The following is a 25,320-nucleotide window of genomic DNA, read 5'->3' as shown; positions in this document are numbered from 1 at the left end:
GCTTGGCTGATGAAACAGGATGCAATATGGCGCCTGATCCGTCTTCCTCGATCACGATTTCGTTACGATGTCCATTAATTGATCCTCTCTAATATCGTGTAATTTAATATTTTCTTTTTTCTTTTTTTGTTTCGATATGATGCGTGTCTGAGTTCTTATCTAATCATTTTATATATATATATTTATAATTATATGTTCATTGGAAGTTTCTTAATAGATTATTAGTAATTAGTTATCTGTAATTTTAAACTGTCGTTTCTTTTATTGTCGGTGATTATTTATTTAAATTATACGTATATCGATACTTTAATAATAATGTATATGTATTTATCTGAGTGTTTATCTATATATATATATTTTATAATTTGTTTTTTCTCTCGTTACAGTGTTTTAAATTTCGTCATTAATCTTTTAATGCATCCAAGGATAATATAAATATGAATAAATATACTTACATAATTTTAATCTTCGTATTTATTATTATTGTAATTTCCTTCCTATCTCCCTATCATTTTGCAAGTATTTTAATATATTGCTTATCGAATAAAGCTACGATATCATCGTTTCGAAATTTAAATTTAAATCGACGATTTGAATTTCAATGGAATTAATCCGCCGAAAAAGTCATTGATACGAGGACAATTTCGATTTCGAACGTCCACTTTCCTGACCCAGATCACCGGAAGGCAAGACCATTCAAGGCCTATGTTCCGTGTCGTTCATATTCAAGAAAGTGTAAATAGAATTTTCGTGCTCGGTATTCATCAGATCTCTCGTTCTTATTCCTCATTGTTAAACACACTGTTCACGTTTCACCTGGACGTGTCATGCTCCGCGAGAAACAATTAATCACCTTCGATCACGATCCTTCGTTTTCTACGCGTCCCCTACGCGAATTCATTTGAGAAGAAAGTGCGAACGGAAATTCAATTGAAATCAATATATAAATATTTGTAAAATGATAGGAAGGAAATAAATAAATAATAATTAAAGTATCGAAAAATACTTGCATCCTGTTTTCTCGGTGTCTATTTTTAAGATGCAATTACATCATTCATGCAAAGAGTTTCAAAGCATCGAAATTCTTTTCGTTAGATATCTCTTCTTTTCCAGTAAATAATAATTAATAAATATTCAATAATCGTGTTTTTTGAACATTAACATGGATATTTTTGATGCAACTCGGTTTAAAAGTTTAAATTATTCTGCAAAATTTTTCTTCCGTATAATTTTCTCCCTAGCGAATATTAATAAGTAACTAACGACTATCTAGGGATACCTATATTTATTAAGATTTGTAATATAATTAATTTACCATTATTAAAGAAGTATCTCCTGATTTTCTTTTTAAATAGTTTACTAGTGAATATCTAATGATATTTAATGAGATTGATTTCTAGATTATTAGAAATTAAAAATAAAAAGTATTCGCACACGAGGATTAATTATATTATCGTCATTTCACGATGGAATTTTATCATTATATCGTCTCGATGTATTCACTTCATCGCTGTTAAAACGATATTCCGCATCATTTTTCTTACTATTAATTACAAGTTTGAGAAGCGAAAGTTATTAGCTCCGTAACCATAAAATCGAAATGATAATTCAAACAACTCATCGACAATATTAAGAACAAGATATGAATATTTATCGAAGATACAAATCTTTCTCGATAAAATTCGAATAAAATCTTTCCAATAATAGATTTCAAATAAATAAAAATATCATATTTATTATGTTCGCAGGTAATGAAGTTTGATTTAATTAGGCAACTAGCCATCGATCACGGAATAAATATGTATCCAAGATCGTACATTAATTAATGTACCTCGTATGTTTGTCAGCATAATTACGAGAACTCTTTCGATGTTTTTTAATTAGTGAATATCTCTGCGTGATGCGTCGCGCATATCGTTCGTTTTTCGTTTCGGCCTTGGAGAATGATTACACGATTGAAAGTATTATTGGATATGTAAATTAATTCGACACGTATTCTTATATATAAATTGGATAAATTTTATTTTTACGGAAGACGTATTTATAAATTTGAGACGAGTCTCCAGTCATATTCTTTATAATTTTGGTCCTCACTTTTTTTTGAATACGATTAAGAAAGAAAATTTGAACGAAAATTAATAAATCGAATGATAATTAAAAATTTTAACAAACATCTTGGAATGAATTTTTTTTTACTTTATTTCACTTCCAAATAAGAATTTATTTATTTTAATATTCCGAAACGGAACGAATTGCAACGATTTTAACAAATCATCTTGGAAAACGTTCGAAGTAGGTCGTATTAGATTAGCTCGTAATTTTATTTATACACCGAGCTCGAATTAATTTCTCGCCTCGGGGATCTTTTTCGCTTCTTTTTCATTTCTCCCTCTCTTTCTCTTTTTTTATTTATTCATTTATTTATTTTTTTAGTGCAAAATAGCACGTCGAATTTTTCATCCCGTACATCGAAATCCTCGGTAATTCACCTCAAAAATTTATCAGAAATAAAGTCAACAAGTCTAAACAATTCGCCCCGCGTATACAATTATCCCATTAACATTTATTTATTTTTGGAAGATTCCGTCTAAGAACTTTCAATTTGAATCTTGCATTTTAACGAGCAATCTGTTATATTAAAAGTCACAGTGATGTCACACAAATTTTCGTGTGAGTTTGAAGAAAGACAATGTGAAGTTAAAATAAAAATTTTTGAAAATTAATTTGCAGTATTACGATCTTCACATTGTTTATTTCTTAAAAAATATTCTAAAAAATTCTGAGACTATTTTTAAAATTTTTCTATAATTCAGTTCTATAATCATCACGGAATTTTCAAGATCCGTGTTAAAAATATTCGATCGCACTCTCTAAACGATTCGATAAATAGGAGCCTCTTCTTCTGCTCGTTTCGTGCAATCTCAGCATTGGTCGTTTAATTGAAAACTTTCCATAATCCCTTGGTACCGCAAGTTTCTAGTGGCACTTGTATCGGGTTCCACATGGGGAATATCCAGAAGACATTTCGAGACCTCTTCGCGGATGGAAGATAAATAGATTTAGCCGGGAAATTTGTAACAGAAATTTATAACGGAAAGTGAGGAAGAGAAGAACACGGGCACTCGAGAATATTGTTTCCAAATTGGCAAATCGCGTAACTTGTATTCGAATGTACAATAGAGAAACGAGATCGTTTAAATCGATTATAAAAATTTGATATTTTAATTATTCGTAATTGGGGATTTAATTCATTTAATAATCATTACGAAGAATTAATTTTTGTAGAGAGAAAGAAATCCAATCGAATATTAAACAACGTGATCTTATTAAATTTGTGAGTACATCTTCTGATCTTGATATTTGATAAAATGCCGGACATTTGACTTATGTTCCACTCCAATCGCTTTGAGCAATGCGTCCATTTTCCCTTCGTAGCGAATCTGGGTCGTTATAACTCGCTTCTAACTGCCACGTAAGTACCACGGTGCGTGGATCTTAATATGCATAGCTTAATGCTGCAGACAGTTGCCTAGTCTCCATCGCCTTTAAGTGGCGCGCTTTGAATGAAAAAGCAATACACGTTGTTAAAACGAAGGGAAAGTTATGACGACTTTTAGTCGCTCTTCAGACATCCGATTATATAGTCTTTCTTTCTTTCTTTCTTTCTTTCTTTTTTGTCGTTTATTCGGAATATTGAAGAAACTTTGAGGAAACTTTTTCTATCTTTTCATTCGATTAACGAGATACGAATTCGAGTGAGATGAGTGGGTAATTTTGAACGAGGACGAGATTTATAATAAATAGAGCGATTTTTGGAAATAATTTTTGAAGCGTGTATTGTTATTCGTACTGTCCTTTTGAAATGATAATTTTAAAATCGATTACTCGGTGCATTGATAAATAATGGAACAGTCGTGCTCTTGATTCGTGACGAAAATTTCTTTTTTTTTCGTATTGGAGTTTCGAAAATTGAAATCCTTCCCTAAAAGATATTTTTATTTTAGTCAGAATGCGTTTTCTAGAAAACTGTCTTTCATAATTTATCAATTAAATTATCGGTAAAACATGTACAATTTTTATTTTTCTCGTTAAATGAAATTGTCTATAAATTATTGATCGACAACGAGAAAATACGGAATTTTGTTTTTATTTATTTATTTATTTTTTTGTGAAATATTATTTCGCAATTTACAATTTTAAATTAATGCGCGAGAAATATTTCAATTTCGAGCTCCACGCAAATAAATCCGCATAAATTCCGTCACGTAATTTGCATTTATGATTTATATCATTCTTCCATTTAACGAAATTTATAAATATATCCTGTGATTATGTATGGATTACCTAAATGTTTAATTCGATTTCCAATAAATCTTAGTAACATTTTTCACTGAAATTATTCTCTCGAAAAGCAATCCGCCACAGATTAATTGTATTTCATACAACTTCCTTTACTTTAGAAAAATTCAAAAGCGAAGCGAAAAATCCATGAAAACGTTGATCGACGAAGCAATAACAGCTTCCATGCGCGGAGGAAAGCAAGTTTTTTTCTTCTGGATGGCTGCAGCAGCGGATGCAGCAGCTTCGATTACGGCGCGTGCCGGAAGCTGTGTGGCGTCTAGGTTGCGGCACCGGAAGCGCACGGAGGATGTTGTCCGTTTCGAACGAATACGCATCGATCTCCCTTCTCAAAAGCGTGCATCACAGAACGCGTATACTTCCTTTTAAAAATGGAAAAAAGGAAGGAACAGCCATATTTTTGCACGAAACAAAGTCTAAAATCTTCTATGAATAATTACGTTGAAGTCACCGATAATGTCACTGTTAACAAAAAGGAAAAATTAATAAACGATTCTGTAAAATTAAAATTTCACAGACAGAATTTTGACGAGTTCGATCTTAACTTTATTAATATCTCGTCCTTAATAATAAGCTCTGATCGTAACAAGTAAATTTAATAACTTTCGACGATGAATTTTATCCGAAATCGTTTAGGAACGAAACTTTTTCACAATTTCGAAAGAAGCAATTTCTCGTTTCTTATTTCGCGGTTGCAAATTGTATTGTGGATATTTTCACGAGAGGAAACGAAGAAATAGCGAAGGAAGGATGGAGAGAGGGGAAAAAAAACGCACGAGCGTGCACGTAAGCGCGTTAACGAGCACGCGAGACGAAAGAGAACGTTACAGGATAAGTCGTGGAGTCGGGTTTCCCAGCCGTTTTTCACGACACGGAGATGCTTTATTCGCAACATTTTTAATTATTTCGAGCGTTTTCGTCGCGCGTCTGAGCGGAATGAATGGAACACTCGTTGCAATTCGTCGAGCGAATTCCTCGCAACGCTGGTTCAATGATCGAGGAGTTATGGATAGATCCAAATTTTCTAATCTAATTTAACTTAATTCGAATTAAAAGAAAAAAAAAAATTAATTAGCATTTTTAAATTTTCCAAATTCTTATATACCTTTCGATTCTCACATCTCTCTCAAATTTCTCTCACTTTCGAAAATCCATCAAATTTCTAACCTCTTAAAATTTATTCCTTTCTTTCAATTTTGAAGATTCTTGCTAAAAAAAAAAACTTTCCAACGCCCAAATTTCACCAAATCTGCAAAAAAACGATCGATCACCATTTCAACGTATATATATATACACACACACATGTACACAAATCCACGGAATCGTTATCACCATTAACAGCACGCGTCGATTGATCGCGTGGCAAAAGGCGCGCAATGGGCCGCGAGGAACAAATGAATATCGGCGTGAACTTGCTCGATAACAGCCTCGTCCTCGAGCTCTCTTCGATAAAAATGGCTCACGAATCCTTTTATCGGGCGTACATGCACAGAGAGGGGAAAATTTCGAGCTGGTTCGTCGAACCAGCGACTCTGAATGAAATTTAATTTTGCCGCGCTTTTCGATCGATAGTCGAAATCGAACTGAAAAAAAAATATCCTCGATAAAACGTATTTTAAAAATCGTACGAGTTGTGAAACGTTTAAATTAAACAACGGAACAATGGAATGGTTTTTTCCTTCTTCTTTTTATTTATTTATTTGTTTTTTTTTTTTGAATTTTTTTCACGCCTTCCTACATGCGATGTGCGAAGAATGCGGAAATCGGAGGATATTGACCTGGAAAGTAGAGGAGGATTCGTTTTTCGCGCGAAGCTGGGATAAGATAAAGTGAAGATCGTCGATTTTTAAGTGTTTCCTAATTGATTTCGCCTTCGTTCTTTGGAACTTGCGAACGAGATAATGGAAAATTTATTACAAAAGTGTCCGAAAATTTATTTCGTTCGCTCGACATTTATTCTGATCTCAATGGTTCGAAATTTTTAAGTTTGAAGTTTTAGAAGGATGATTTTTTTCAACGATATTTCCCTTTTCTTCTCTAACAGAACAAAAATTTCCGTCCTCCTTGACGAATAAATAAATTTTGTTATTCAAGAATGAAGAAGGAATAAAACTAGAAAGAGACAAGTTAGTGGATAGTAAATTTCCAATTCGGAGGAGTTTCAAAAGTCTATTTCCACTTTGTATCGTAGAAAAATTTATTAATATGCAATACGGTGTTCCAATCTCCATAAACTTGATATTCTAACTGTTACACACGCTATGCTCATTCTCCGTGCTAATTTCAATACGATCAGCGAGATCTAGATAATCCAATTCCATTTAATAAGCGAGGATGTAACTCGAGAATTAATTATTTAAATTATTTCTTTAACGGAACTAATATCTTCCAACACTTGTTGTTTTCACTTAAATAGATAAATGAATATTAATTGGATATCTAGATTCGAGATACGAGTTTATTTCGTTCGTACAGATTTACACGGGTAACGTTGATCCAGAAAGAAAGGATATGAATGAAAATTTTGTACAATGAGATAGCAGAATGAGCGTAATTTTATATAATGGAAATTGTTGATCAATGTCTCGATAGTTTTAGTTCACGGATATTCGACGATGTTTAATAAAAAAATGGAAATAATAGTTATTCGTAATAACTATTATTATTATCTATCATATTATCAGCGTTAATTTATTCGTTTGATTATTGATTTGTTAAGTGAAAATAATTTCGTTTTCGTTTTTTATAATCTATTCGTTATTTTCTCCACCAAGAAAAAGTTTATTTATATAATGATTTACATAATTTTGTCGTCTCATTCGTTTTTCATTCCTGGGATAATTTCAAAATTGATCCAGTGAAGTTTCTTCTATTATACGCATTCTGATGACTGTGAATTACACTTTACACGTGTCAAAATCAATTATCTATTTCTGTATCTGTGAAAAAGAAAAAATTCACATGCCAATAAAATTGATGCCCAAAGTACCCTTTAATAAGAGAAATTTCAATGTGAATAATAAATCACGATCTCTGAATAGATCCACTTAAGAAGATAACATCAATGAATCCGTGACCGTATGCCATTCAAACTTCACCTCCATTCACCGATAACTCGCATCTGTGAAACTCGACTCCACTTGTTTTCACTCTAATAATACGATCGTATGTCGCCAACCTTTTAACTCGCTTAATTCCGAACTTCATTTGTCACAAATTATCGCGTATCTCATATTCTTCCGCTCAATATTTATTAAACATTATCTTCTCACGAGGTCGTGTTTTCAATTTTATAAAGAAGAAATAACGATGATAATTAAAACAATTAAAAAATTATTGTACACAAGAATAACATAATAACAATTCTTGAAACTTATAATCAAGATTTTAAATTCGTTATCATCTTTTCCCTCTCGTCGTGAATCTTCACGTATTTAAAAAAAAAATACGATCGCCATCGAATCCATTTAAGAAAACACATTATCCGTCCCGTTTCAGTTTCATCTTCATTCACCGATAAGTCACGTCGAGGAGAAACTTTCCACTTCCGATTCCCCATCCCGGTGAGATTCATCGAATACGATCCTTATCGTTATCTATCTATCAAAGAATAGAAAGGGGGAAAAAAGTAAAATAAAATAGAATAAAATGTGACATGGTCAGAGCGCAAACTCGAACGGACGACGATGCACGTGGAAGCCATCTATCGATTCCAGGCATTCGTATATTCCGAATGAACGGCCTCCATCGATGCGTTAATAATAACGCGAACCGGTTCCACTGATGCGTTCGTGCCGATTCAAAGCCTCCTGTTTCCGATGTTTGTTTGCGATCGATGGATTCGATGCCGGTCGCATCGACAACGATCCCTTCAACGAGAAGAAAAAGACGATCAAATGGTGATATTTGTTATCGATGTCTCTGTTTTTCATTTTCTTTTTTTTTTTTTTTTGGAACGATCAGTGATTGTAAATCTCTTAGTTTGGATCGTAGTTCGAGGTTATGTTCGTTGACTATCGCAATTGGGAAATTGTTCTTCTTTCGAATTGAGAAATTTGTCGAAAAGTTATTTTAAAGAGGTTATGTTTGTTGAAATTAAAATGATCAGAATTATCATCGAAAGTTGTTCTGTTTAAGAAGAAACTAGAGTTTAATTTATTCAAGCAGTTTAACTACTTTTTCAATTTTTGATAATAGATTTGATAATGATACAAGATTTATTTCTGTTTGAATAACGAAACTGAATGAAATGAAATTATTAGTCCCGTCTCAATGAAAATATTTCTTGTCGATTCGTGTTTCAGCAGTGAAGGAAATGTCAATATGAAATGTCATTTATTCTTTTCACATTCGAATAAGCTTATCTATTTTTTCTTTTTTACAAATCGAATCGATAATCAATTTTTTAATCTTTTGAAATTTTATTTTTAGAAATCGTTAAGCTTCTTATAAAAATATAGTAAATATCACGAGGTAGGAAGTATTAAAAAAGGATGGAATCAATCGTTTTCAATCCTTACAATGGGATTGTAACGTTCTTTCGAGAAAAAATTTTCACTATTTTTTTCCACGAGTGAAAATCAAATTAGACAAAATTATTCTCACAATTAATTTCATTCATTCCACTATCGTTTCTCACAATCATCCTTGGTTACTCGATAAGATTTGTACGAGTATATTTACTTTAACGAGCAAATTAATTATCCTATTACTGTTATTAATATTTTATAATATATTCTGGCATATAATATCATTAACAACAGAGAAAATGTTTATCTTATCGATCCATTACCCTCGTACGTATCTTTCATTCGATGTAAAAAATATAATTGTCTTTTATTATTTTGCATTTATTAATTTCTCTATTATGGAGGACAATGTTATCGATAATAAAATCTCTGAGTGGAGAAATCTCTGTCAACGCGTTTTCGTAATTATCTTCACATTAATGCGTATTCTTTGTTTAAAATACTCGGTGAATATTTGTATAGCGAAGTAATGGAAATGAAAAATGAAAAAGCTTCGAGCTCTGGGATCGTAGAAATCCCATAGCTTAACATGGATTATACGTATTTAGCGCACAATGTCAGCGAATCCCTTTTCTCGATGCCAATTCCAATTGTAATATTTTTAAATTTTCAAAACTTTCCACGAATCCATGTATATGTATATTAAAAAATCCTTATTCTTCTCCCCCTCTTCTTTTCTTTATAATTTAATTTCTTCGTTATTCTATTTAGACACAATTTTCCACAATTTTCTTCGCTATATTTACCTTTACGACAATGATATAAATTATATACCCGTTTCTAATCCGAAATCATAAGTTAATTTAATCAAGTAAAATTTTCTTTTCGAATCGATAATGGTATTCATCGTTATTCGAATCCATTCGAATGCAAATAAATCGCGACACGCGATGGGAACGAATACTAGTGGCACGCGACGACAAGCAAGAAGGCGAAATGTGTAACAGGCATGTCGATGCAACCTAGATGACCATACCAAGCAATAGCGGGGGAACAGTTCTTCCGTTCATTCCATGTTATTCGCGATCTAAACTGTAACATTATCGAGCGTCGTTCGTTTCAACTTCCTCTCCACCTTCTCTCTCCACCATTTTTCTTCCTTATTCGCCGATATTCGAGTAAAATGGCCGCGTAAATATCGAGATATCCTGCTCCCAATTTTATCAACGATCGACGTTTTGTATATTCCATTTCTTCGATTCGTATACGAATTTTTGTTAATTTCTTTTTTACGATATATTTTATAAATGGTGCTCGAGTCTCTTTACTTCTTCCTGCGTCGTGGATAATTTTATTTTAACAAATTATTAAGGAGATGCAGAAAGATGTAAGATTATTACAATTATTTTGAATATTTTTAAAATTATTTTCTCCGATGTTCTTAATTCTTCTTCCGCAAATTTCATTTTATTCGAATCTTGAAAAATGATAGGAATAGTTTAATAAATCTCTCGGCATTAAAGGAACAATTTTCACGTAGAGTGGATCTCATTCTTATCTGAAAATGCATCTTCCGTTCGATTTTTATATTAGATTCCTTTCATCACTGTCCGCGTTAAGCGTGTTTCAATTGTATTTCCACGTCGAATATCGTTTAACAATTTCGATGAATTAATAATCTCGCTCGCGATAGATGCACGCGACTTTTGCATCTCTTTTTTATAATCTCTTTCATCCCATTCATTTATTGAAAATTTCGAAATTACCAATAACCGATTCTTCATTAAATCGTTATTAAGATTCCCATACGAGTATAATTTTGCTCTTAATAATTGCTACGATACGATACTTCTCCATTATTAAAATTCTGATAATAAAATAATCCTCCAACGATTGAAATAACCGATAATAAGAACGATCGAATATTTGAACAATGAATTTTTTTAATTCGAATAAATTATAATATACAATCATCCACGTTGAATATCCTAAAAAGATAAAAATTCAAATTAGAAAGAAGAATAATTATTTCCTATCTTCTCCAATAATTATCCCCTTCAACAAAATTTCACCCCCTTTCAAAAATTAATCAAAAATCCTGACTCCAAATACTAAAAACAATCGAGCCTTCAATTCGAGTCATCCTTCCACCCTTTCCACCAATTCTTCACCATCGTTCAACCTGTTCCATTTACGTCAATCGTTCCCCAAAACCCACATTGTCATCCTCGAAGGCCACTTGTCGTCGGATAACGCCTGTATTCGATGATAATCCTCAAGGAAAGAACAAAAATAAAACCTCGAATCAGCTGTCTCGAAGAGGTCTCACGATATATTCTTGCGAGCAATTCGCAACGTCCGAATCGTACGTGGCCAATTTTTGTCCCGTTTACGATTTCAACGCGATACCATCCGCGTTAGATTTGAATTTATCGCCCGTGAAACGTTGTTTCGCGATTTGAAGCCAGTTTCGAGATTGAACGGGGGCGAATAACGGCTCACTTTTTCACAGATGGGTGAATGGGTGAATCGTGATGAACAAATCGTGGTATTGCCCCTCCCCCTCGAATATTTAGTTTTATGGGGGAGAAAGACAAATTTTTGGGATTCGAATAATTGAGATTATTTAAGATTATTTTCTGTAAGAAGGGAACAGAGACGTAGGATCGGAGTACAGAGAAAGTAGAAATATTGGAATGTCAAGTACGAGGATGGAAATCTGACGAGTTTGATGGTGGTGAGCTTGATAAATTTTATTAATTTTCTGTATATTGAATTTTGTATTCTATTTCGTATCCATATGCAACGTATGTCCATATTGTTCTCTCATCTTATATAATTGAATAAAATTTATAATAGAAATGTTACATGCGGTTGGACAGGTTATTTCCCCAGAGCAATTTTCTCATTTGCATATGTACACATTCTTGTCTCTTGTTTTCCCAATACACATTGTATCAACATTTTCACGTCATATTTTACTATACTGCTTTCTCGTCACGCGCAATGCTTTCTATATATTTTTTTTTCTTTATAGTTAAGGCATAATAACAATAATAACATGATTATTTATACACTTTTCTTAACCTTCAATTATCCTCCAATTTCCATTTCAACTTGTCCATATTTATTTTAATATCTCATCTTTAAAGAAACTAATTTCTTTTAACATCCTCGAAAATAGCGATTTAATTCATTGAAAAATTACTCGATTTTCTAAATTAAAAATCTGCATCTTGTTCGTATCTTCGAGATGGAGGATCGTTATTTTAAACGAGCAGTATCTCAAAAGAGAGAAAGAAAAGCAGAGAGAAAAACTTATCTCCAATAGCCCGGAAACGGAAGGTCTCAGGTTGGAAAGGGGGGAAAAAGTGTAAATTCCAATATCAACCATCGAGAAGTGGAGGAATAGCGCGTCGTCGATCCAGTTCCGCGACGTTGAACGATTTTTCTTAATCGTGTCCAAGAGAAAACTCTTGGAAGTGTGTTAGATCTCTAGAAGAGGTAGATACGTACGCGTGAATATTCTCTCTCTCTCTCTTTCTTATTCCAACCTGCATTGCTCTGTTTCTGTACTCTGAAAGTATTTCGACACGCTTGCAACCATGACAAATCGACGAACACGATTGCGCATCGAAACAACCTTATTACCAATCGATGTAGATTTTGCCACGAAATCGATGATTTTCACGCGTCTCCATTGGTTCAATGTATTCGTGAATCGATTAGTCGAACGAGCGAGACTTTCGATTTCTTTTTCACAGTTTTCATCCCGATCGAAATTATGAAATAAATTGATTGATCCATTCTGGGGGAAATTTATTCTGAGAATCGATCGAATTTGAGTTACTCGAATGCTTTCAGAATTTATATTTATATTATGTGTATATTATATCAACGCCTCTCAAATTTTCTTTTCGAGCTACGATCCCTCTTCTTACATTCGTTTTATTATTCTCGAACTGTGAAGAAAATTTAGTGCGAGTTGCAATCCTCTTTCGTGTATAAAAGTAAAAAGAATTTAACGCTGTCTTCGAGTTATCGTTGTAACAAAAAAGAATCATCTGATATTCTTGTAAAATATGTAAAGCAAATAATTGTAATTAAATTAAAATGAAATTACTTTTCAATTATCTTGGGCAAAAATTATATGGTATACGGTTCTTCCCAATATTTACAATGCGGTGTGCGATATTTAATAGAGATCACGATGTCGTGTTTGGTTCATTCAGTATTTAACTCTGCGCGCTACAGGTAGTTCGAGCTTATCGACCTGGTTTATGAATTCTGATATTCTAGGTAACGATTTCGATGCAATTTTCGCCTCGAAAACGCGTTAAAAATTCAGATTAGAATCGTTGCAAAACAATTAATACCTGGAAAAATTCCTTTAAATTCACAACACTCTTCTAAATTCCAAAATATTCCACAAAACTCCATCACCCACGCACGTCCACGAAAATTTCCATAGCTTGTCGACTACTCAGCTTAATACTTGCTTACCCCTTTCGAGGTCGTCCACTTCCGGCGAACCACCGCCTCCAAGAATCGTTCTCCTCTCCAAGAAAAATGACAATTCGTCCTCCTCCAAACTTGGAACAGATAAAAGAAGGAAAGAGAAACCGGATGATCTTCGATTACAATTAACTAACTTCGATTACTCTCGTGCGTTCCCTTCTTCTTCTCTCTAAACCGGAAGTTTATAGAGCGCGGCGCGAGAGAAACGAGCGAGGCCCATCGAGATTCGTCGAGTGGGTCCGTGTGACTGGCTGGTGCTGGCTCGAGCAGGGGCCCGCCGCGATACTATTTCCCCCCTTTCGAGCTGTGAGCAAAGAGGAAGAAAGTAGGTTCTCCGTGTGTGACCCTTCTCGTTCTTCTTCGTGGATCGACTTCGCTATTACCTGCCACGAAAAACGAGGGACCTCGTGCCGGTTCCAAGCTTTCCAAGCTGCTGCTGTGCGTGGAAAGTTGTGACACGAGGCGTTGGAAGGGAATCGAAGGAATCGTCCCGCCGATCTTGAATGATCGTGACGAGGGTCGTGGCTGGCCTTCTCGAGGGCGATCGTCCGTTCAACTTCTGACGGATGACGGTGGTGGCGCCAATTGCTGTGATTTATCGTGCCTGGATTTACCTCTATTTACTCGTTAGATTTATATATTTGTGTGTATTTTGTGTGATAGATTTATCGATTCATACAGGGATGAGATTTTGTATTGGAATAAACGTGAAAGTTTTATGTATATATAAATATCGATTTAGGTTTGTAGTTGGACGAATAGAGTGCAATGATGTAACAGAGACAGGAGAGTCTCGCTCTGTTTCCATTTTATTTCATCTAACGTAGGAAGTTCAATGGCTTGTAATTTAATAAGGATTTGAATGAGATTTTATTGAAGGTGTTGCATTCATACCCTGTGTATGTAAATATAATATTAATAGATAATAAATTTTTTTGAATATGCTTGTAATAAAGAATAAACAAAAATAAGAAATAAGAAAGAATATATATATATATATATATATTTCATAATTAGGCAATTATTTTGTTTATTTTGTGTAAATATACCTTGATTTTTCCTTCGTTTCTTTTTAAATTCTTGTTGAAAATTATTGTTAAAAAGAATTAAAATTATTTTAAATGGAATAATAAACGAAATATTCGTAATAAAATGTATTTACCTTGACTTGTTCACTGAAAAAATTATCACGATTGCTTGTTCGTAATTCTCGTTAATATCTTCATAAACACTCTCATAAACTTCTTTGAATATTAAATTATATACTTTAAGCAGCTTTTACGGTGCATTCTCCAGGTTTACACCTGTATGATAGCTATGGGAATATCCTGATGGTTCGTCAAATAATAAAGTTTTAACAATGTGGTTGCAGCGGGAGGATTAACTATTATGAAATATCGTGGATGAATAAGATAATATTCAAAATTCATTGAAAACAATATCCCGTGTATCGAATGAGGATTTTTAATTAATTGGTTAATTAATAATTGGCGGGTTTATTATATTCTTGTATTGTATTCTCTGACGCAATGTGAAAAGTTGTAAAACTTAATCATTCATGAATTAGATCTTATCCGTTAATTCTTCGTCATTTTTGTCCAATAATGGGAAAATTATTCCTTCCAAAGGAATAAAAAGAAAAATACGAAGAGTATATGAAACATACCTGAAATAAAAATTTTGTTTATTCCTCGTATGATCGTAATTATTTTTGGAGAAAAGTTTCAATATTATTTTAATTAATCCACTTCTTCGATCTAATAATAATCGATTTCCTCTTTTTAAAAAATCTATTAAAAAAGATCATTCATCTTCGTTAATTTTTAAATCTCGTTTCACAAGAAATTAATAAAAAAAAAAGATAGACGTGCGAGGATCAAAAGCGACCTAACCGAAAGTAAAGTATATTAACTTATCTTAACTTAATTTTTCATTTCGCATCATTTCTAAAGAAGTTCCATGATGAAAGTATAATTAATCCCGTTAACAAGCTAATTTTGTCAGAAAGAAAAAGCTTCGTAAAATTCTCGGTTTAATCGATGTGCCTTTCAAATCTTTTTAGATTCGTTGATGGACGTGGCTCATAGCATGCAACGTGATTTTTATATTTATGATAAAGGTATCCAGGGACAAATATTGCTCTCGGTCTTCTCTTTATTATTCGCATTGAAGCATAGATTTTAAATTTGCAAATTTAAAATCTTCTTGACAAGAAATATAAAACCAGAGAATCCATCCCATGTTAATCCTTTGTGCTCCTTTTTCAAAATAATTATCAATACTCTACTTAAGGAAATAAATAATTAGCATAATTAATTAATATGAAATTATTTCAACATTTTTTTTTTTTTTTACCTTCGAAACGAAATCCTGATTACTCCTCTGGCGTTCATTAATTAATATACGCCTCTGGAAAAATAATTTCTGGTTGCCATTTCTCGTATTCGGTGTCAGATTCCGCTCGGTAACCGCGATACAAGTGAATTTCCTATCGAACTGGTTCCAGTTTTTGCCATTCCCTCGGTCATAGCTCTTTCTTCCTGTTCCACCGGGTGGCGGCTGGTGGAGATGGGCTGACATAATTACCAATCTGCCGGAAAAGAACGGTTTATCATTACGATTTCCATTACGAAAATAACGAGTTAATGGCGAGTTAAGCCTGATCGCGGGTAACGGTCCAACGACTCGTTGAATAATTAAGAACGGCACACGTCTATTTTAACTTAAGACGCTTTTAATCCTTGCGAACACGAGTGTAATTTATTTTCCTTTATTGGATCTGGATATGGAGATAGAAAATGTCTTCTTGAAAATGTAATTTTGAATTTCTTTTTTTTTTTACATTTGGTTAAATAGTCTATGCAACTTTCTTTGTCATTTTTCCAACTCGTGGAAATTTTGGAATAATGTGATTTAATTTCGTTTTACGATTTATTTAAATATGAAATTGAATCGTAATGAAAATGTAAATATAATTTCATCAAATGTAAAATTAATTTCATCTTGGTTAAATTATTTATATGTTTTTTGAAAATAGGAAAATTTATCCATTGAATGATTCGCATAATCTTCTTTCGTATAATCTTCTGATATACTTCTTTTTGCAGGCGGATAACGATCGATCTATTTATTAAAAAAGAAAGAATCATTAAGAGATGTTACGCGTTTTAATTCGAACTCCGAATTTTGATTACGGTTTCATTTGTTTATTGAATTTATCAGATTTGCGTCGATACAAACGAAATTTTTCAATTTTTCATTTTTCCTAATGAAGGAAGGGGAGGAGGGAAGGTGATTTATCGTTCCAAAGTTAATTACATCGAGGTCGTTGTGGCAAGAGAAGTGTTCGCTCGCTGGAAAAACGAAAGTTGCACGCTGGGTGGACATGTGATACGGTGAGGTGGTAATTAGCCATGTTTTTTTGTCCGAGTATGAAGGTCGAAATTCTAACTTTCGTTAAATGGAACGCTCATAATGTTTTATCGTAAAAAAAAAAGAAAAAAAAATATCGAACGTGAAATGGAGAAACGTTTTTGAATTTTTCAAAATATTTTTCAAGATAGAATATATTATTATAAATATAAATATAAATATTCAGCAGCTTACTTTTTCGTTGAATTAATTAAATTATACTTTATATGCAAATCGTTATTTTCATTTTTCACTCTCGAAGCATTTCTTCGGCAATATGGTGTAAAGAAAGTTTAATGATTATTCTATTTTATTAAAATAATTGTTCGAGAATTGTCTTGTGAAACGTGCACTGTTCCCATTGATTTCTCTGTTTCGTTCATCGATATAAATTTATTTAACCATTTATTGAATAATATTTAACGAGCGATATTCGATCGTCCATGTACATGTATGCTCGATTAATAAAATATTCAGAGATAATAGCTCTTGATCGTATTCAATTGCAAAACAAGTTCGATATTGGCGTTCGAAATTAAATATGTGCCAAATGTACTTTCCATACGAAGGAGCAAAACTTAACACGCATAATATCTTTGAATACTTTCCTGATCGGGCATTGCACACGCCACTAAGCATCGTCCTACATGCATTCAAAGAGATTCACTATCCACTCCACGATATCCGTTTGATTTTGTTCACCGTGTAATTTCGAATATGAAACTATTCGATTCGATGAAAATTAATTATTCATAATTATGTTCTAGATGTTCAATCGTCTGCATTAATATTTCGTTGAAAATTATCGAGAATTTTTGCTGATTGTTCGATTTTTTTTTTTTTTTGCTCAGTGGTATTGATTTTTAATCTCTCGACTGGAATAATTCGTTTGAAAATTAAAATTTTATGATATCTTTTATAATTTAATATCTAAAAAGAGAGAATGATGGATAATCTGTTAAAAAGTTTAAAGAAATATTCCAAAAATATTTTTTTCTAATCGATTAAGACACCCGGTATATCGAAACAATTCATTCATAACATCACGAATTTTTAATTTATATTTTCGATTGATTATTTCTTTGTCACTATTTTTTATATATCCAATTATTATGTTACAAACTCTTCTAATCGATTATAAAATAATCCATACGATAATCTCTCAATTACAATTTTCTTTTTCAGGAGGAACCAAAATTTTCAGATCCGAGTTTCCACTTAAAAATCTTATCTTCGAATAATTTTTATAAATTTATTACGCGTAGAAATATATAGAAATCCTTCTATTTTTATTTTTCTTCTTCGAATTTATGAAACACCCTATATACACCCGCTGAACCGTCTAGCCATATCGCGAATTGTTTCGCGAATCGATCGTGTACATCAAAGTTTGGTGCCCGCGAACTTACAAGTTTCTTTGGGAACTTTGTATCGTGGAGAGTGAGAAAGAAGAATGGAGGAGTAGGAAGCGTAGACTGGAGCGACATATGGAGAATGGAGATGGGAAAAAGGGGGGCACCGGTTATGACATAATTGCTTAAGAAAGTTTGGAATGCGAATACACAGCTAGAATGTAAGTAGTTCACGCGCATTTCGCTTAAGTCGTCCATGAAGGTAGTAGCTGAATGACTGCCATGCTTATATCCTGCTTATGAATACGTTATTCTATTCTAGATTATTCTTTTATCTTTTGTTTCCATTCGGAGAAACGAGATCGCATCATAATTACAGTGATATTTGACCCTTTACACTTCCATGATCCGTACAACGTGATGAAAAGTCTCTCTCGTTTTCGTGACACATATTTAATCTTGTGATATTATATAGTTATACAATTGTAGAATATCAATACGATGAAAAGAGAGAGAATTTGTAAATTCTTTTGCGAAAAGAGTAAGATAATTTTGTTTCATGATGTAAAAGTATCATTCTTAATTATTTCATTCATTAATCATTTTTACTTTGTTCTAATTAAATCAAATAACAATGAATAAATAAATTTTTCAAGCATACTATGTATTTTTATATACGTAATGTTTATTTGTGAGGATATTAATTAAAATATTTTATTTTTTCAGGAAATAATTTATTCGTGGCCATGCTTGTATGTTCCATTCAGTAAAAAAACGATTATTTTATCCGAACATAAAGATCGGAATGTTTTCGTGGTTCGTTAACCGAAAAAGGGTTTACGAAAATTTCAATTTTCGGCGCGGTTTAGGTGAAAAAGGACCGTGCTGCGCCAGCCAATCAGAAAGCTTCGAAGCGTACCTGCTGCGCGCGACGTCATTCGGCTGCCGAAAATCATCGTGGCAGGACGTGTGATACCGTTCGATATATATATATATATAACCTCAATTACGTAATAGATATTTCTGTTATTATTTTGTTAATTTATGGTTTAAATTGTTATTAGTTTTGTTTTTGTTCAATGTGTGTTCGTTTCGTAAAAAATTATTACGATAGAATTAAGTGATATTGTGAATTTTCTTTGCTTCTTTTCGTTGATCGATTGTTCGACCGTTGAAGTTGCCGGTATCTCACGTTATCTATCCTTTTAAGGTAGATTCGATTCGTATTATTATATCATTTTACTATATTTGATTTCAATTTTGTGTGTTTAATTTAAATCTTTAATTTCGTTATGTACAGATCATTGATCGATTTGAAGGAATGAACGTTATGCACTTTTGACGCTACGATGATTAATGGCGAATGAGATGAGTCTTCGTGCAGTATGGTTATGTTTGATTTATTGCAACAATGGCAGATGTAAGTACTTATTTATTACATTTTTTTCTCGTTATCATCGAAACAATCTTAATATACATTTTTAATGTATAATGGATAAAAATTGTTTTATATTATCGATAATATATAATTACTTTGTTATATAATATACATAATATATAATTGAATAATCGAATAATCGTTGCAAACTTTCGCTGGCCATTGTAATGCAATTGATTAATAGATCTTTGATTTATGATTTCAATCGTTTGTAATGTAAAATATATAAGGAAAAAATGCATTATACATTCTGTTTAGCTTCAGTAGGAAAACATTATCCTTTGTTTTAAATTAGATGTTAGAACAGCTTTTATAATTAACATTAGAATAGTTCTCTTTCACTTCTCTAATTGCAGATAATTTCCTTTATGTCGTAACATCAGTCTATTATTGTTATTATGGAATATTTAATCAAAATATAGTATTGTTTTTAATTAACTTCTAGTAATTTTTTATTTCTTAAATTTGAATCAATCAATAAATTTTTATTAATATGATTTTATCCTATAATTTAGTTACAATATAAATATTTGTCTAGCTGAAACTCTTATGAACAATTGAAAATGAATTAATTCTTAATAGTTCTATATAGTTACAAACTTTATAATTTTTTGTAGATAAAAAATAATTTATTAACACTTTATTATTAAATATCTTCTCAATTTATTAAAAACCAAAGTTTCTAATCATTTGTGATTTTTTTTCTTATAAATATATAAAAATTCTGGATATTAAATTCAAAATTCAGTTAGCTTCATCCTCATACCTGCATATTGCAATACAAATGTTTGACTGGACCCCAAAGTTCCGGCAAGAGTCCTTCAACCCCTAATTAGAATTCAGATTTTTTCAGCCTGCAAACAGTCGAGCTGAAAAATATTCGACTAACGGAGCAAAAAATGTTTGCTTAAAAAAATAAAAGCATAATAGAGAAATAAAAAATTACTTTAATCTCAGAAATCGTGGCATCGCACAATTTTCCTTCCCCTAAAAGATTTATTATAAAGCTTAATCTACTATATTGGATGAATTTTAAAAATCCATCCCCTCAATGGTTTATTTTCTTATGTTTCTTCTCAATTTATTTCTGATTTTATACAAAATCAGTTTCTTGATTACATACATACCTTTCCATTCATAAATATTAGGATAATAATATCTATCTTACTTAAAAAAAGATTGATCTTATAGGGTACAAATTTAATTCCTTAAAATATGATGATTACTTTTTTATTTTTTAATCATTATTTGAGATGAAGTACATGATCATAGTATTTTTATATCTCTTTTGAAACTACTTGTACATAATATATCGTCTATAACATCCTGGTTGCTCTCGAGATTTCGCTCAGATTGGAGAAAGACGTTGGGAGATCTTCTATCAATTTACAACCTCTTCATCAAAACGATCAATTTCACGATTTATTTTCTCTACGATGAATCCATATTAAGAAATTATTCATTATGGAGATCGTTTTTGAATTATTATAAAAGTAATTTTCAACTTCAAAAGAAAACCATATACACTTTCACCAGAGTGAAAAATTCCAAATTTTTCAATAACCTCTTAATATCAGCGTACGCACATAATTTTTTAATATCATTAATTCCTTGAAAAGAAAGATTTGTCTGCATATTTCATCATCCAAATCAATACTCCTAATTCTTTTGAAACGCCTAAAAAAAAACTTCACAAAATTTTACTTCCATTTTTCACCAATCAATCAATCAATCAATCAATCTCCATTCCATTTCGAAACGTTCGATAATCGTTTCCTTCTTTCCTCGGACTTTTTACCTGAAAGAAAGGCGCGTAAACATAACGTTGCGAAAATCATAATCGATCAAAGCCACGCAATCCGTGTTTTTCATGCTTCGGCCGATTATTGCCGAGGATAATCGATGGCTCGGCCGTATTCGTGCGATATCGGGGATAAATTCGGCGAAATCGTCGTGAAAGCGACGTTCCGTTTCGATTAACTCTCTTCCTTTCAAGAGGAGAGGAAGATCAAGCGATCGATTGTCCGCGGAAGAGACATGGATCGTGGCTCTCCTCGTGGATTCGATCTCAGCCAGAGAGAAGTGTGTTGCGCCGTAATTTGTTACTTTGAATACTTTCTTATTCGTCTTGATGTTCTAGTGAATCTTGAAGGTAGAGTACAGGTTGGCTCAGAAGCGAGTAGATATTTCTATACAACGAAATCCTCTATGAAATTATTACTACACTTATTTAACACTGAACATTTGACAAAATTCTTCATTCTTCAAATTCAATTTTCTTTCTTTTCTTTTTTTTTTTTGTAAAAGAAAAATGTAATTCTAAAATATTTTATTTTATTGTTCTTTCCTTTGATCGGCAAATCACAGATTCGTTTCTTTACCTTCTAATTTTAGAACAGTTAATTAGAAATAAATATTCTTTTTAAAAATATGTACAACTTTTATATCGAAATAAGAAAAATAAATATTCCACTAGGGTAATAAAATCCTATGTATCGTTTGTTACACAATATCCTTACACAAATTATATATTTTATTGCCACAACTTTGCTGCAGTAATAAAAATAAATATCCCCATTAGACCAATAAAAAGTCTCGATATGCCGAATACACTTGAAATACTCTTCTACCATACATTTTCAACAATATCGCCCGATGAAATATCTTTTAGTTTAATAAAAGCGATCCGTATTTGCATGAAACGACGATAAAATAACGATCCGTTTCGTTCCGTATTCCGGGAAATTCCGTGCTCTTTCTCGAACGACGTCACATTCGAACAGCGATCACGTTGGGGAGATGACGAGGAGCGATCCAGGTGGATCTGGGAACAACAGATCAGATTGGCGGAAACGGCAAGAATTTCGCAAGGGTGTTTTAGTTTTAAAACAGGAGGAAACGCGAGTTGCGATAGATTTATGGATGGAGTCGGTATTTTCTCGATTATGCGCGGTTTGGTCGGGGGATTGTGCAAATATTGCGCAACGAGGATTCCTTAAACCGAACGTAGAATTTTTGTTGCGTTAGAGAAGGTTTCGCGATGGATAGATTTTAATCGTACGTTCGTGCGAACCGCTTTGTACGATTTTAATTTATTTCGCTCTTTTAAATTATACTATCTTCATGTAAATTGAAGAATAGTCAATTCGATGGTTGTATAGTAAATTTTAAAAGAATGGGGGAAACTGTGCGATGAAGAATAATCGGTAGAATATTTTAAATTATTCCATAATCGGGAAATATGATTTCTCGGGATTTGGCGAGAAAAAGTATTCATTGTCGTTCGAGAGATATAAAGATATGTAGAGCATCAAGATAAAGCAAACAACTTTATCAAATTCTTTCTCTCGTGCTTACTTTTATACCGAGGCGTCTTCAAAAGAATGTCATGAAAAATACATGAAAGAAAGTGTTCTCTATATCGTGTATCGTAATCTGGCGCATAATAATATGAGATGCAAAGTTTATCCATCGAACAACTTAAAATTCATAAAGATTATCAGTAAACGCACGATACTTTTGTACTAACTATAACACACGTTCGCTTTTTTCTTTTTTTTTATAATTAATTAATCGTACACTTTGCGAAGACCCGTGCCGGTAACCCACTTTTCTGGCCAATAAAACGATTTCTTTGGTCCACTTAGAAGGCAGGCGCGCGCGCTCGTGAAAGAAGAGCAACGTTGAAATAAGTGCTTCGATAGTAAAATAAATAGTGAACGTGTGTCGTGTCGTACGATTGCAATCAATTTAAAAATCAATTTCATTTTATTATCCTAAATTGATTTGAATCGAATTACAATAAAAAGTCAAAAATCACAGTTTTAAAAAAATTTCTTATAACGTTAAAAAGTAAGGAAAATTAAAGAATTGTAAAAAAACTTTTCTTTCGTAATAATATTTAAATAGTTTCGTGTATTTAGATATTATTCGTTATAAATTTATATATTTCGTTCATCTGAAAACCTGGTACTTTTTTTTATTTTAAATCAAATTCATCGAGTTTTTAGAAATTAAAAATACAATTTCGCTAAAGGAGAAAAAAAAAGAAAAAATTTTATACTTCCATTTCTTGTATCTGTGTAAATGTTTACTTACCTTGCTGATGAATTAGACAGAGATTTCAACGCGCGCACGTAGCTCGGCCACAACGACTTCAAACTTTTGCTATATTAATACTGAACCGATAATAAAGGAAATTTTCATTTTTTATTTATTTTTTTTTTTTTTCTTTATTTTTGTCTCCTCGTTTCTGTATGCTCCTCCTTGTGATCTTCTGATAAGAGTGCCGCGCTACAATGATCGGTGTATGCGATAACGGGAATTATAATAATTCACTCGTAATAATTAATAATTATAATAATAACTCGTGATAATTAATAATGGCGATAATAATGGCGAGAATATAATCATAATGATAATAATTCGAGTCGTTGACTGTAAAAGTGGCTCGATCGTATTGCTCCTCGAATTTCGAAGGCGTGTCAGAGTACGAATATAATACCCCGATTCTATTTAATTTGCAAATATATTATTAATTAGCACTAAGCTTTTTCTAATAAGTCTGTCACTCTCATGCTCCTCTATGCTCTTCCTTCCTTCCTTTCTTTCTTTTATCCTCACGCACACTCTCGTACTCGATAAATAATACATTTTCACGCTTCTTTTCGTAACGTTTGCGACATCTTTTTTTTCTCTCTTTTTTCTATATTTATATAATGTACTATGTATTTTTTTCTCGTCTCTTTTTTTAATTTTTTTTTTTTTTTTTTTACAATCGATGCCTCATCGTCGCGACATGATGTCGTTTTGCAACGCGATCAGAAATATTTGGTGCAATGGTTGTTGTTGATTTCGATTTCGATCCATTCTCGATAGAAGAAAAGCAGTTCAAGCACTTGTACAGATACTGACTGGTCAGAAACTTGGAATTGTTGATCAGATTTTTAATAAAACTTTTAATTTTAGAATTTTATAATTTTCAAATTTACAAAGTTTTCGAATTTTCGAATCTTTGATTTTAAGTGAAATTGTTGCTGAGTTTTAAATTTTGTCCGATTCTTAACTTCACAAATTTTCAATTTTTTCAATTGGAAAATTCGTAGGTTTAGAATTAGAGAATTTTCGTGTTTTAGAAATTTTTGTGTTTTAAATCTCCAATTTTGGCGGGGAAAGAAGAAGCTTGTTGGTCAAATTAATTATGTTCCGATCAACATTCCTTCGAGTTTTTTGCTATTTCATATATTTTATTAGAACGTGACCTCGATATCTCAATTCGATGTGATGTATCGAAATCAAAAGCAGCACGAATATAATTAACAGTTTTAACAGCGGATATTTACAGGGTAATCCATTTCGAATGAAAATATATGCTCAGATCATCGATGCGCAACATAAATTAAATGAAATAAATAAATAAATAGAATTATTGCACGAAATCTATATTCTAATATTTATCATTCGAGCCCACTTTAAAATTAACACGTCTCATACCTTAATTAAACAACCGAATCAAAAAAATAAAAATTTCTTTTACGTCGAAACGAGCCACCCGGTATATATTCTTTGATGGATCCACTTCTAAACCGTTGCACGCTTTACGAGGCAATTCAAATTCCACTACGGTCGTCAAATTTTCAATAACACGAGCATCGAAATCGAACACGAATCGATCTCGAACTCGATATTAATGCTTAAAAATTCTTCTTCCTTGGCTTAAACTTTTTCAACTTCCAACCTCGCTTTTCTCGATCCTCGAAAGATCTACGCTAAC

At 32.3% G+C, this 25,320-nt stretch overlaps 1 protein-coding gene across 1 annotated transcript in view; it reads right to left on the bottom strand.

Moving 5' to 3' along the window:
• The window catches only part of LOC108003867 (uncharacterized), a 33,595-nt gene extending 19,850 nt beyond the window's left edge, over window positions 1–13,745 (bottom strand). Inside the window, exons 1-2 of the mRNA XM_017066413.3 lie at window positions 13,730–13,745; window positions 13,332–13,650 (exon numbers count right to left, since the gene is read on the bottom strand). The gene's annotated coding sequence lies outside the window, so the exon portion shown is untranslated. The remainder of the gene's footprint in view (window positions 1–13,331; window positions 13,651–13,729) is intronic.
• Between the last annotated feature and the right edge of the window lie 11,575 nt (window positions 13,746–25,320).

This window comes from Apis cerana, linkage group LG9 (genome assembly GCF_029169275.1).
Source record: "Apis cerana isolate GH-2021 linkage group LG9, AcerK_1.0, whole genome shotgun sequence".
In the NCBI taxonomy this organism is placed as follows: Eukaryota; Metazoa; Arthropoda; class Insecta; order Hymenoptera; family Apidae; genus Apis; species Apis cerana.
The sequence above is the reverse complement of the archived record's forward strand: the minus strand, read 5'-3'. Positions and strand labels throughout refer to the sequence as shown.